This window comes from Mus caroli, chromosome 13 (assembly GCF_900094665.2).
Source record: "Mus caroli chromosome 13, CAROLI_EIJ_v1.1, whole genome shotgun sequence".
NCBI classification, from domain to species: Eukaryota; Metazoa; Chordata; class Mammalia; order Rodentia; family Muridae; genus Mus; species Mus caroli.
Window position 1 is genome coordinate 13,347,692 of NC_034582.1, and position 15,529 is coordinate 13,363,220.

The following is a 15,529-nucleotide window of genomic DNA, read 5'->3' on the forward strand; positions in this document are numbered from 1 at the left end:
TTTTTTTTTTTTTTCTCCATGTCTACCTACACACTGGATTTCCTCCACAGAGCATGCTGGTTCTGGGGCTGTAAATCTTGGTGACAGAGCAGTTGCCCAGCCAACGAAAGGCCTTCGGTTCAATCCCAAGTAAATGCGTTGATAGGCCACAGTCTCTTTATTGGGAGCGTGACTGGAAACTGGTTGTTTTACTGTATAGGACGGAAACATTAGGTCTTTAGAGGAAAACTTTTCGAAGTGTGGAGGGATGCAGACTTCTGAAGTGAGGGTCCCCTTCAGAAGGGATGGCTGCTAGTTTAGTGATTCAAATATATTTATGTATTTTTCTTTTATTAAACAGATTTTTTTCATAAAATATATTGATTACTATTTACTCTTTCCCTATTCCTCTCAGTTCCTCCCCACCTTTCCTCCTATCTGGTTCCACACCCATTCTGTCTCGTTAGAAAACAAACAGGCATCTAAGGAATAATAATAAAATAACATAAAACAAACAAACAAATTAGAATAGATCAAAAAAAAAAAACAAAGAAGAAAATGAGCTAAAGAAACAGCACAAGAAACACATAGACACAGAGACATACTTGTATATACACGGAAACACCATAAAAGCACAAAACCAGAAACTATAATATATTCACAAAGAATCTGTAAGGGAACAAAACAAAACAAAAACTATGACAAAGAATCTTCAAACCCCCAAAGATGCCATTGAGTTGGGTTTTGGCTTTCTGTTGACCATTTACTGCTGGGAATGGGCCTACTCTTAAGAGTGCTTTGGTTCCCCATTGAGACTCCCTTGGAGAAAACTAATTTGTCATTTGCAAGTGACCATCAACTAGAGATAGCTTTCTGGATTAGGGATGGGATAATGAGCTCACTCCAGTTCAGCTCTAGGATTCCATTTGGTGCCCACCTGTGCAGACCCCAAGCATGCTGCCCCAGTCTCTCTGAGTTGATACATGTTCAGTCCTCTTGTTTCTAAAAGGCTTTGATTCTTTGGTATTCCGCATCCTCTCTAAGTCTTACACTCTTTATACCTCCTCTTCCACAGAGCTTCCTGATCCCTGAGAGGAGGGATTTGATTGAGACATTCCCTTTAAGGCTGAGTGTTTCAAGAGGTCTTACTCATTGCATATTGTCTGACTGTGGATCACTATATTTGTCCCTTTCTGTAGCAAGAGGAGCCTTCTCTGAAGATGGCTGAGCAAGGCACTGACGTATGAGTGTAGCAGAATGTCATAAGGCATCATTTAATTGTGACATCCCTTTATCAGAACAATGGTATTTGTTTTTTCCCTATGTCTCTGACCTATCTAGTTTCAGGTTCTTAGCCACCAAAGAAGCATAGAACAGGTTCCATCCCATGGAGTGGGCCTTAACTCAAATCAGATATTGATTGGTTACTCTAATGAACTTGATGCCACTATTGTACCAACTTATCTGAAGTGGAAAGTCCTGGCTTCTTTGGAAACTCAGTTATGTCACAGGATGCTTTTCTGGAAGTTACCTTGTGATGTTTTGCTGAAGCAGATGCTTCAGGGGGCGTGTGATATTTGGAAAGAATATAAATGAAACCCCATAAACAGTGAAAGGTTGTTCTTTCACTGTAATACCTTGCTATGCTTTGCTGGTCTTCACTTCAGAGAGAGAAATGCACCAAAGAATTCGTCATGGTATTCCAGCTCATTCTGGTGGTATCCATTGACTTGTGCTGACCCGGCAGAGCCTCGTGATTTCTGCTGGATCGTGCCACTGCTACTGATGCATGCTTGGTGTTTGCCATTGAACTGGACTGTTGGTATCCTGACAACGAAGAGTGGGGTCTCCCCAAAGAACTACTACAAAATAGGACCACAACCCCCTTTCCTACTAACCCTCTTCCCGTCCTACTGCTCGTCAGTGGGCTAGAAGGGAGGGAGGCTGAAGCATTTAAGAGCCCTAACTAAAGTAGGTTTAGAGAAAAATATAAACCTATACTTATCTTTCAGGCAGGTCACCATTGTAGAAGGAAGGGTTTGTAGCTGTATTGGTGTTATCCTTTGGTAGCACGTGGAGTCCCTTCTAGTACTATGGATGTTAAGACTCTAGGTCTACTTGACTTTTCTGTGTTCAATGATGTATGTATGTGTATGTATCTTCAGCAATAGGGTCCTTCCATCAGGTTGTGGAGAACAAACAACAACCCTAGCAGTATCCTGGGTTGTTTGAAGGTTCCTAGTGGCCAAGAACTCCATTAGAAAATGGCTTATTACAGAGATATCTTTTGAAAGTCTTGAAAGCAATTGCCATTGGAAGCTCAAATTAAAAAAGAAAGTCAGTTTTAATAACATAGATTCCTATATGCTTCCAAAACCTTTCCCTTTATGTTTTTGTAGGCATAACTTGTTTATTTAATCTGGTGGCATTACTCCTCCAGCACAGACATTCATTTATTCAATATGCATATGTTGAGTATCTATTGTATTCCAGGTAGTGACCTAAGAGCCCAGACACAAAGTTAAGAGCATATCTTCAGGAAGGAGGCCAGTGTGGGCAGATGGTTGTTAGGTCAACAGCAGTGTCAATAGAGTGTTATAAACAATATCTGACACAAATATACATGGGAGATGCACAAGACAACCAAGAGGAAGAAGGAAAACTTGGTGCAATAGTTAACACTGTGAGACTTACAGATTGCTTCAGTTAATAGGACTTAGTTTGTTCTCAAATGTTCCATGATAAGTACTGCCCTTTGCAAACTCAAAAAGAAATATTATTCTGATGATGACAAAGTCAGTGGCATGTGATTGTCTATGCCTTGTACACGTGGTCAGAGGTCATTTGGCACTGTGTTTTTCATGTGCCTGGGCTTTAAGGGAAACTTGTCATGAGGTCAAGTACAGTTTCCATCTATGATGTACCTCAGTTCTCAGAAAAAAAATTTAATTGTAGCATTTAAGATTTCAGGTTCTGACTAGGGACACTGGGCCTGTATATCTTAGTAATGCTGGTATCTTCCTTTCTTTTTCCTTACTGAGGCGGAGGCTCGCATATACCAGAATGGACTTGCTGAAGATGAACTTGGAATTTCTTATCCTCCTGCCTTTACTTCTGAGGTGCTGGAATTGTAGATATGCAGTATCCTAAGGATGGAACCCAGGATTCATGAAGGCTGGTCAGGCCCTCTACAAACTGAGTTACATCCCCAGACCCAATAAAGCTGTTTTTAAAAAAGCTATGAACTGTCAGTTCCAAGGGATTTTCCCTCAGGCAAGCATGGCTTGTCACAAAAGCAATTGTTGAACTGAGTTGACTCAATGGCTCTTCTGGTTCCTTTGCAGAGGTCTCATTGTCTCTAAGACATGTCTCACTGTGACAATTCTTTCTCCTTTCAAATAATAGCACTATATGTGAATTCAATATCCTTTAATTCAGAAACTTACTGTGAAAACTTCCAAAAGGACTGTATAAAATCTTCATTAATAAGAAGAGAATAATTGAATGGGATGCCTGGACATGTTCCCAGAAATGTCTGCAGCCTTGAAAAAAATAGCTTATATTTCTACTCACTCAGCCACAGGAATAGAACTGAAGGGTAATTCAGGACAAGTAAAAACTATGATATCATGTCATCTGCAAATAGGGATACTTTGGCTTATCCTTTTCCTATTCATGTTATTTTAAGGTCCTTGGGGCTCTGGCTACTGCTTTGAGCACAGTATTGGAAAGGAGTGGGAATAGTGAATATCTCGTTTCACTCCTGAGTTCAGGGGGATGCGTCAAGTTTTCCTCCATTTAGTATGATGTTATCTGTGGGCTTCTCGAGTATAGCATTTATAAGATGAACTATGTAGTCCTACTTACTCGGTGTCTTTTATCAAAGGCATTTTGGATTTTTGCCAAAGGTTTTTTTCCTGTATCTATTAAGATGCTATTTTTGTATTTAAGTCCATTTATGTTGTCCACCTTTATTAGTGACTTGCATGTCTGTATTCATTTGAGCATTTTTGAGTCTACATTTACCAGGGGTATTGGCCTGTAGTTTTCTTTCTTTCTTTACCTATTTTCAGTATTAGAATAATACTGGCTTCATGGAAGGAATTTGGGAGTGCTCTCCTGTTTCTATTTTGTAATAGGTTGAAATTAACACAAATCTTTGAATATCTAGTGGAATTCTGTTGTGATTCCACGTGGACCTATCTTTTTGTTGCTGTTGTTTATGTTGGAGACTTTTCACTACTATTTCAACCTCCTTATTTGTTATGGGTCTGTTAGGTTGTTGACTTCTTCTTTATTTAATTTTGGTAGTTCGGCTGAATCTAGAAATCTATTATTTCTTTTAGATTTCCCAGCTTAATGGAATACAGGTTTTTAAAATATTCCCTTATGAATAGTTTGAATTTCTTTGGAGTTTGCTGTAATGTTTCCCTGTTCACTTCTGGTTCTATGAGTTTGGACCCTATCTTGGTTAGCTGGGCAAGAGTTTGTCAGTCTTGCTTTTCTTCTCAAAGAACCAGCTCTTAGATTCATTGATCCTTTGTAGTGCTGTCTTTCTATTTTATTAATTTCTGCCATGATTTTAATTTCTTGCTGTCTACTGGATTTGTTTTGTTCTTGTTTTTCTAAATTCTAGAGTTGCATCATTACCTCATTTATTTGTTTTCTTCCTGTCTTTTCACTATGGGCACATAGAGCTATAAATTCCCCTCAGAGTGCTGCTTTCGTGAACCAGAGCTTCTGTTGAGCTGTCTTTTCATTTTCACTTAGCTCCATAAATCAATGCATCTCTCCCTCTCCCTCTCCCTTTTCCTCTCCCTCCCTCTCTTCCTCTCCCTCCCTCTTTTGATTTTTCTTTGACCCATTCATCATTCAGTGAGGAGTTATTTAATATCCATGACTCTGTATTTAAAGAAGATTTATTTGCTTTCAATTTTAGGTTTTATTGTGTATGGTTAGATAAGATATAGGAAGCTATTTCAATCTTTTTGAATTTACTTATCTACTTAGATACATTTTCTTTTCTTTTTTGGTTCTTCAAGACAGGGTTTCTCTGCATAGCCTTGGCTGTCCTGGAACTCACTCTGTAGATCAGGCTGGTCTTGAACTCAAAGATCTGCTTGCCTCTGCCTCCCAAGTGCTGAGATTAAAGGCATGTGCCACCACTGCCCGGCTTAGATACATTTTCATTTACAGCTGTGTGAATTTTTGTCTGCATGTTTAATTGTGCACTACATGCATGCCTGATACCTACAGGGGTCATAAGAAGGCATAGGATCCATGAAACTAGAGTTACAGACAGTTGTGAGCTGTCAGGTGGATGCTAATCCAAGCTCTCTGCAAGAGTCTTTAACTTCTAAGCCATCTTTCCAGCCTCTTATTTTATTTTTTAATATAGTGTTTTCTGAATTATTATATAACTTTATACATGTTTTTATTACATTAACCCCCAACTTCTACTCCATCTGTTTTCATTATTTTAGTTTGAATTGCATGTATGTGTAGGAATATGTACACATGAGTGAAGGTGGCCTCAGGGTATAAGAGGATATTAGATTCCTTGAAACTGGAGTTATAAGCAGTTGTAAGCTGCACAAAATCAGGTTCTAGCTGATTTTGCTCTCTAGCCTCTTGTTGATTTTTTGGACCAGAAAAGCTAGATAGGGCTCACCAACTAACATGTGATCAGGCTCTTTTCATGGACTTTGAGTATAAAAAAGTAAAAGAAAAGAAAATCAGAGCATATGTGAATGAGAAGCAACAGAATTGACATAAATAAGTAATAAATAACAACAGACATATACATTTGAAGTAGATTTATCTTTTAAAATGATGAATTGAGACACCCAAGCACCTGTCCCAGTCCCATCTCCTGGGACAGCCGGAAGAAAGACATCCAAGCACCAATTGCTGGCGCCACTACAAGAGACAAATGTGTGCTGGGCAGATGGGAAGGACAGAGTAAGTGGTAGAGATGAAAGAGAAAGTGAAGTTGAGGGGTTTTCACACTCTGGAGAAAGGTAGAACTGGAGACTAGATGGTGATGAGGAATAGGTGGATATGTGGAGGCCTAGGCTGCAGTCAAGGATCATGTCTGGGTCCATGGTCCTGCTACAACTGGGGTCTGTGTTGATTTCTGTGGTTCAAATTACTACCAAAGGCCAAGCAGATGTCCATGATCTTGGCTGCTACCTCTCAGGCTCAGATCCAAAGCTTTGAGTTGGCCCACCCCAACATCTACCCCATCTATGCACTGCTGGAGGGAGTAAAGGGGCTGGTCCCGCAGATTCAAAGCTACAGGATCTCCAAAACACAGGGCAATAATAGGATATCTGAGAGGAGTCCCTGTGAAGAATGAGTATTGATAGTGTAGCAGACACCAGAGGCCTCAAAAAGACCAGGACTTATTGTAATGAACATTTGGAAGTAAAGAAGTTTGGACAAAAGGGTATATTGAGGGACAGACACACTGACATGCTGTAGTTTCCATGATGAGATTTCTATTCTTTTTCTTTTCTTTTCTTTTCTTTTTTTTTTTTTTTTTTTTTTTTTTTTTTTTTTTTTTTTTTTTTTTTTTTTTTTTTTTTTTTTGGTTTTTCGAGACAGGGTTTCTCTGTATAGCCCTGGCTGTCCTGGAGCTCACTTTGTAGACCAGGCTGGCCTCGAACTCAGAAATCCGCCTGCCTCTGCCTCCCGAGTGCTGGGATTAAAGGCGTGCGCCACCACGCCCGGCTTCTTTTTCTTTTCTTAAAACTCTATTTTATGTTCTTTTCTTTTGAGGGGCAGAAGGCAGATACAAAGGGAAGGGGAAATGAGTGGAAGTGGAGTGCATGATGTGAAATCCACAAAGAAGCAATAAAAAGGTGCTGGAGAGATGGCTCAGTGGTTAAGAGCACTGACTGCTCTTCCAGAGATACTGAGTTCAATTCCCAGCAACCACTTGGTGTCTCACAACCATCTATAATGGGATCCAATGCCCTAGTCTGGTGTGTCTGAAGACAGTTACACTGCACTCATACACATAAAATAGATACATAATTCTTTTAAAAAAATAAAAAGTTTTAAAAATGAATTTAATTTAAATAAATGATGTAGTATGATAGCAATGAAGAGGTATTAGATTAACCATTTCGGAAGGAGCACATAGTACTCAGACAAAATGTAAAAAAGAACTATACAAAAGCATTGAAAACAAGCAAATTGAGCAGGAAATGGACAGGAGTCAACCGCAAAAGAAAGCAAAAGTGATGTTAGCTTTTCATTTTTTGTTGAATGAGCATTGTGTTCAACTTGCAAAGGGAATACAAAATTCAGAAACTGTATTCTTATGGGTTAACTGTTAGGGATCATTTGGAGACAACCGAAACTGGACCATGAAGGAGCATATTTCAGAAAGGAGGTGGGAAGCAGGAAGAATTCTGTTTTGAAAATCTCAGCTCTACATAATACAGGCAAGACAGAGTAAGCAACCCACATAAGCTAAAACCTGATTAGAGAGAAGATGGAGTTTGGGTGTTCAGTTCCACCATTCCCATGCTGTTTATCATTAAAACAAAGTTCATATTCTTGAGAACACATAACAAAACTTGGAATTTCTACAACATTGTGTTATTCACTATATCCAAAATATAACCCAAATTAGTAGACATAGGTGGCAGTAAAAGGTCCAACATATGTATAATTAGTTCTTGAAAGGAAGGGAAGGAGAAGATGGGACATTTGAAGCAATAATGGCCAAGATTTTTTCAAATTAGTTGAAATGTACACGATATTGGCAAGTTCATAATGAGATAGGTACATCATGAGTAAGCTATTTAAAACCAAGATTAAAGGAAGACCTTTAAAGAGAGCAAGCAGCTAGCAAGAAAGGTAACAATGGTCACTGGCTTACTTGAAGGCATTACATGAAGACCAAGGGCAGGGGGAGTGAGCTTTGTATGGATTTTCAATCTAGGAAAGGTATGCAGAATCTTACATCTAGGAAAAATACCCTCACCCACATATAAGTTAAAGTGAGATCCCCGAATTCCCCAGTTAGGATGGCCCACATGCCGGAGGGCATGGAACCACAGGAAAAGGCTCATCCCTGCTGGTGGGGCTGCAAGATTGTGACTGACTTGGGGAAACAGTTGGCAATTTCTTACAAAACAAAATACCTGATCTAGCAGTTGTACCTCTTGGAAATTACCTAAAGGTGGTAAAAACAAAAACAAAACATGCATATAAGCATTTATATTATGCATAATTGTCAAAACATGAGGACACCAAGGTGCTCTTCAGTAGATGCACATAGAAAACGCCTGTGATGTATCCACAACAGGACACCATCAGGGTTAAATAGACAGGAACACAGCCAGGAAACGATGGGGGAGGGCACTTGATAAGAGGCTGCATACCCCATGGTTCCAAATATATGACACCCCAGAAAAGGTAAAAATGTGAAGACAGCAAATAGGGTTGATTGCCAGGTGAGGGGGGAGGGAAAATAGGATTACTTTAGGGCTCTGAAAGTATTCCGGATAATGTAATAGGGGATTACATTCCCTTACATATTTGTTCAAACCCACAGAATGTACACGACCACGTGTGAGCCCTAATGTAATGAAGTGTCCATGTAGGTTAAAAAAATGTACTTAAATGCTCACTTGAGGATATTGACAAATGGGGAGTCTCTGCATACAGAATGAATGTGAGAAGAGAATATTTTGTTCAATTTTGTTCAACCTACTGGCCAGTTTTGCTGCAAACCTAAAGTCTGCTTTGTAAAAGGATACTAGTCTAACCCTAGCATTCAGGAGGTTGGAGTGGGGGAGATCCAGCCTCTGGTGCACAGGGAGTTAGAGGCCATCCTGGGCTATATGAGGTGCTATCTAAACACTGAAAACTAACAAATGAACAATCTGGAGGGCTGGGATGATGGTTCTGTGGTTAAGAGTGCTTGCTGTGCAATCACAAGGACTGGAATTGAGATCCCAGCCCCTGGATAAGAAATGTAGCATCCTGCAGCCATCTGTAACTCTAGTCTCAGGAATCCCATATCCTATACCCTCTTCTGGCCTCCACCAGTGTACAGACAGGCACACCTATCCACAAATGTGCAAACACTCACACACACACATACACAAATAAAAATAAAACTAAAAGCTAAAAAACACAACAAAAAGGCCATTAAAACTCTTTTTAAAAAATTAAAATAATTTAATGTCAGCAGACCATTTTTTTATATAAATAGCACATTTTGTACAATGTATTAGATAATATCCTTCCTTCCTTTCTGTTTTGTGCCATGATTTATGTCTCCTAAAGCTAACCCAGAAATAAAATTTCAAGCAAAGTGATGTATGAAATTGGTCTGAATTTTGTCCCTAAATTTATATTAACTTCATCTCACTAAATGTATTTGTTGAAGTTCTAATGCCGCCCAAAATGCATTCATATTGGAGCAGAGGTGCTTCTGCTGGTTCAAATGAGGTATGGCAGGTGACTCTTAATCAGGTACTAATGGCATCATTATGAAAAGAAAAAATACTTATTTATTTTGTTTAAAGAGAACTCAGTTTTACATTTTAGGTGTGTGTGTGTGTTTGCACACACCATGGTGCTCTGGTGGAGATCAAAGGACAACTTGTGAGAGTTGGTTCTCACTTTCTATCATGTGGGTCCTTTGGATCTAGCTTGGGTGTAAAGGCACTTGCCACCAAGCCTGATGACTAGACACTGCATACTGACAACAGAGTATCTTCAGGTTGGGGCGGAGGCTTCTGCAGCAGCCAGACAACATCTTGATCTTGGACTCCTAGCCCTTCCAGCTATGGGAAAATGTATACCTATTGTTTATACCACACAAACAAGTGTGTGTGTTTGGGAAGTCACAGCAAAACAATGGGATGACTGCAAAAGTAAGAAAGGGGAGGGAAGAGAGCTGACAACAGAGTGCGTCATCCTCTATGGGAAACAGCACCCCATCCCCCCTGCCCCCCCCCGCGCGCCCCCCCCGCCCCCCCGTGGATAGCTTTAAGAGACTGCAGGGTTTAAGACAGCCATTTTGGAGTGGGGTAGATAGAGATTCATTCTGACCATTGTCTGTAAACTAGAGATAATTCCCTATGGTCCTATGAGAAGAATATAGTCCTTGTTAATACCTATGCTTGATGTATTTTCAAATGTTCAAAACATACCTTTTCCCCCCTTTTTACATTTTACTTTATTTCAGAAAATCTCTAAAATTAGTGTTAATAATGATTATTTGCTTAAAAGTATCTCCAGAGCTGAGGAGATGGTTAATTCCTGTACTGCTTTTGCTAAGAACCTGAGATCATTCCAGCCTCTGAGTTAGGCAGTTCACAACTGCCTGTAAGTAGCTCCAGGAGATCTGATGCCTTTGGCCTCGGAGGGCACCTGTTCTCACATGCACATCCCTCACACTCCCTCATCCCCCAAATGAAAATTTATAAAATTCCTTAAAAGTATCTCTAGTAATTAGAAATGATTAATATTTGAGTTAAGTTGGCTCTCTTAGCCTGGTGTTAATGCAGAGGCTTAGTAAATATTTAATATACAAAATACTTAAATCTTTAATCAATAATCACACTGATCTATGTAAATATATGACTCCCTTGCTTATGGGACTGTACAGAAACCACATTGGGTTTTACTCTGAACTTCTGTTTTTAACAACCACAAACCACAAATCAGAACACATCCATCTTTCACTCGGTGTTTTCTCTGTCTGAGTCATAAGGGTTGGTGAGGGACTTTTAGTGAGTCACAGTGAGTCTGTGGTGGTGAGCGACTTTGTCCTTGGTCTTGCCTCTAAGTGTTGCTTCCTGTAATACTGCTTCCCTTCCAGCTCAGCTGACCGGCCACAGTTGCTTGGGTGCTGTGCTTTCCCGGGAGTTTCCTTTGATAGGCCTCCTGGGAAACCGGAACCTATTTGGTAATGGAGATGTCAGGCACTTAAGTGAATTGCCTTTAATTATGGAAAACATAAAGGCTTGAAACAGAGTAAGTGATCAAAACAAATAGCCCTCCCTTAGCAGTAGCTAAGAGGAATGTACATTTAAACGCAGAAGCCCTGTTTTCACACTAATATGAAAGAAGTCATAGATCGCACATTTAGTCTGAAAGACCCAATGTTTTACCTGTTTAAGAATGCTCTTCCAAAACAAATAATGAGTAGCTTTGATTTTAGATTTAGGATTCTAAAATACATGTACTCATATTACCACTGAAATAGTCGCATAGAAAGTTACATAGCAGGAATTTTTATCTACTGCCATCAGTTTTCAAAAGTCATCAATTTGTAAGTTAATTGTCCCACCTAAAATGACAGTGTAAGGTATTTTATAATAAAAGCCATTTGTGCTACTGAGCATGTTAGAGTATTTTGGGGTTTGTTGTTGTTGTTTTTGCATTTCTATACATTTAAGTTTCTACACAAAGTTCTGCACATTGAGTTTCACTTTCATTTTATGCTTTTCATCTTTCATTAGTTCCCTCAAAAATGTATTTTTTTTAAAACAGAAATTCAGTTAAACGATGTCTAAATTTTAAAAGTAAATGTTTGAGTCTTCCCCCCACCCCACCCCCCCAAAAAAATTAGAAGGAGGCAAGGAAAAAAAATGGGAAGCCTTGGCTTAATTTGTACATAAGACTAAGTTAGTGAAGCCTCTGCCCCAAGCACTAAGTAGACAGCCATAACGATTATCAAGGGGGAAGTCTCCCATGAGACGGGACTCTCAGATTAGAAAAAGCACCTGTGGGATTCTCACATACCACAGCTTTCACTGCCCGGATTTTGCAGATGTTCCCCAGCTTTCCATACTAATTTCCAATGTTGCAAATTCATAGTTAAATCATTTTGGGCCATCATAGACCCTTAGTAGCCATTTATCTCCCTCTGTTGAATATGAGCTGACATGGTTGTGAATATTAGGTAAAAATTATGTAATGCACAAATAGACCACCCTGATTTTTACCAACCACAAGACTAAAAATGTTGACACAAAGCACCCAAGGCCTATCCGGTAACCCGACCCGAATCTGAGTTCTCAGACCATGAGAATACCTTACCTTATTCTCAAAGTGAGAACTGTGTTTTCTCACTGGCAGTTATGGCCCCCAACATAAAGCCTCAAGAATAATTCACTTTTCACTAGAGTTATCACCTGTCTCTACACCAGACACCAGGAGAATAGGTCCCTGTGTCCCAACCATAAAATGCTGTCTCCTGGGGTTTCAGCATCTGGAGCTCAGACATACTGAGTTTTAGTCACAGATCCATTGTGGTCATTCAGAGCTTATTGTTTAAAATCCTATTTGTTGGACACTTCCTCTTCTGTTTTACTCCCTTTGGTTTGTTTTCAAATTATTTGGTGTAAGGTATCTGTTTTGTTTGCTTTCAAGACTTTTTTCCGGTCAGCTTTTGACTTGTTTTGGCTTCTGGCTATTTGATTTGTTAATTGGCTGGCAGTTTTTTTCTTTGGACACTCCTCCCATATCTAATCTAAGAAAAGGGGAAATGGTTAGAGAAAAGCAGATCTAGTATTCAGCCAGTGGCCAGTTCTATGTTTGACAAATGTGTTAATTCAACCTGCAAGTATTAAGAAAAAAAGGGGAGATGACCAAAGTAAAGACAACTTGGATTTATGTTTCCCTCAGTGGGGAGTAGTTGTGATCTCTAAATTGGTTTATTTTTATTTTGCAATGTATAACTGGAAGTATTAGGCAATAAACACCCCCCACAACATACATAAATTGGCAGCCTGTTTTAATTGGAATTTAAAATTATCTATAAAAAAAAAGAAAAGAAAAAAGAAAATTGGTAAATTACAAAAGTTTGTATATATATATGTATACACACACACACACACACACACACACACACACACACACACACTCTATAAGTTCTGTCCTTCTAGAGAACCCTGAGTAAGACCGAGGTGATTCTTCAATGTCCTAAGCCATTCTCAGTGGGAGAGCTATGTACCCCAAGGCATTGCCTTCCTCAGTGACATACTTACGCCAACAAGGCCAGACTTCCTAATCCTTTTCAAATAGTGCCACTCTTGGATGACTAAACATTTAAATATATGAGGCTATGGAGGAAATTTGTATCCTAGCCACCACGATATTAATTAAAAATAATTTAATTGGTGTTACTCTGTGGAATAATACTCCAAGAAACCAAAGTTGCCAGATAAAAAGCCTCGTGCCTGGTGTGGCATAACTTCCCTGAAGTTACTTACTGGTCATGGATATCTTGGAGACTTCCAAAACAAACCATGCTCAATGGTGGTAGCCCCTGGCTACAGTAGCTTGCGTAGCACAATCTGGTACGATGAAAGCTTGCCAGTAAAAGAGAATACTCCATGATCATCACCACCGATGAGCACGGTATCTCCAGAAATAGGACCTTACCATCAAGTCTTGGTGGGCAATCATGAGCAAAAGCCATAGCTTACCCAGCTGTGACTCTGAGTTACAGCAATAACCCAGATGACAAGAAATACACATGGATGCAGTAGTGGCACAAATGTAACAGGAGTAACCAATTGCTTATTGATTGGATTTAAGGTCTGTTCCACATGAGGAAATATTTACCTGGTATATAAATTTTGCCAAGAACCCATAATTGGAGAGTTCATAGACTCCAGGAGTGAATTTACTACTATTATTTCTGGTAAGTAATATTTCTACACCTCTAGATTTCTGCAGTCTCAGACCCCATCATAGAAGTTTCACTGTGCATGAGGGCAATTAATGAAGAAACTCAGAACTGGCCATAGTACACTGAATAAGTGTCTGTGGAGTGCTCAACCACAAACAGGACATGTATATCACATACTCTCCTCAAATTCAGGGACCAGGATTGAAGAGGAGGATGAAAGATTGCACGACTGAGAAGCCAGGGAGGGCCAGAGCAAAACTGTCTTCTGGACATGATAGAATCTCTGCACTCATGTTTGTAGTGATCGTACAGCAGCACTTGGTGCCTATACACATACGGAAAAAATATCAATGCAGTCAACATTCCAACATGGACGGAGGAGAGGTTTCCCTAGACAAGGAGCTATTGACAGTGATGGCTTCTAGGGGAAGAAGGATCAGTTTTGTTTAAGGTTGTAGGCCCTGGTAGGTTACTTACACTTCAGAGTACATCCATAAGTATTTGGGCAGTACAAATTGTAATCTAGTCTTGTTATGAATAAAAAGAGTTAAAAAAAACTGGCTTAAAGTGGCATTAAGAAAAAACATTTTAATCCATAAAAGACATCTTCTCTTCAACTATTTAGCTCCTGGAAATAGAAAAAAATGCTGCTTTAAGTCTACGTGACAATTTTACCCTTTGATCATTTGTTACCAAGCCTTTCTGACATCTGGGGATATAATCTTTCTACCTGTTTTTTTCACTTGGCATACACAGATTAAATAGAATTGGGTCACATATGTTCACAATTGTGTCTATGTAAGTGTTTGAGTGTCACTCAATGCTGAGACCACATGGAACAAAACTCAGTCTTCCCTCAGAATGCCCCCCTACCCCCGCCCCATACACAATAACTGAGTAACAAACTTGTGGCCATTTAAATTTTTTATTCATTGATTTTTTTCTGTACCCTGAATTATGATGATGATGATGTCTTGAAATACTTAGCTTAAAAAATGTGTGTGAATGTGAAAATGCAAGTATACTGGGGATATGGTAAAAGGCTTGGTAAATACATACTGCCTGTCTTAGGGTTTTATTGCTGCTAAAAGACCATGACCAAAAGCATCTTTGGGAGGAAAGGGTTAATTTGGCTTGCAGGCTAGAGTTCATCATCAGGGGAATTGAAGGCAGGAACTCAGGGCAGGAACCTAGATGTAGAAACTGGCACGCTTGCCCATGGCTTGCCCAACCTGCTTCTTAGGACCACCTGCCCAGGGTTGTTAACACCCACAGTGGGCTGGATCCTCCCACATCACTAATTAGTTTAGGAAGTACTCATCAGACTTGCCTTCAGGCCCACTCTTATGAAGGCATTTTTAAGTTGAGAGTCCTTCTTCCTAAATGACTCTGCTTTTGTGTCAAGTAGACATAAAACTAAGGAACAGGCTGACTCATACTTGGGGACTCTAAACTTCTTAAAGTTGAGGTCCAAATGTTTTTAACACTTGGGAGACATTTATGACCCAAACAATAACACCATTAAATTCTAAGACATAAACTTAAGATTTTGATATAATTGAAAAAACCAAAACACTTCGTGATTCCCAGTCATATATTTCACTTCCACAAGAACATTTCCTGATTCAGTGTTTTGAAGTGTGCTTGCTTTTCTTCCAGATCATCCAAGGCTAGCCTTGAACTCAAGACCTCTTGTCTCCTGTTCTTTAGTTTTGGTATACAGGCGTGAGCCATAGTACTGGCCTTTCTTTCCTTACTATAAACACAGTGCATTAAAATTCATTCTAATAAACCAAGCCCTATAATCTCACTACAACAATACAGAATTACCATATTTGAGAATGATCTAGATTTATGCACAAAATACACATAAAGCATTGG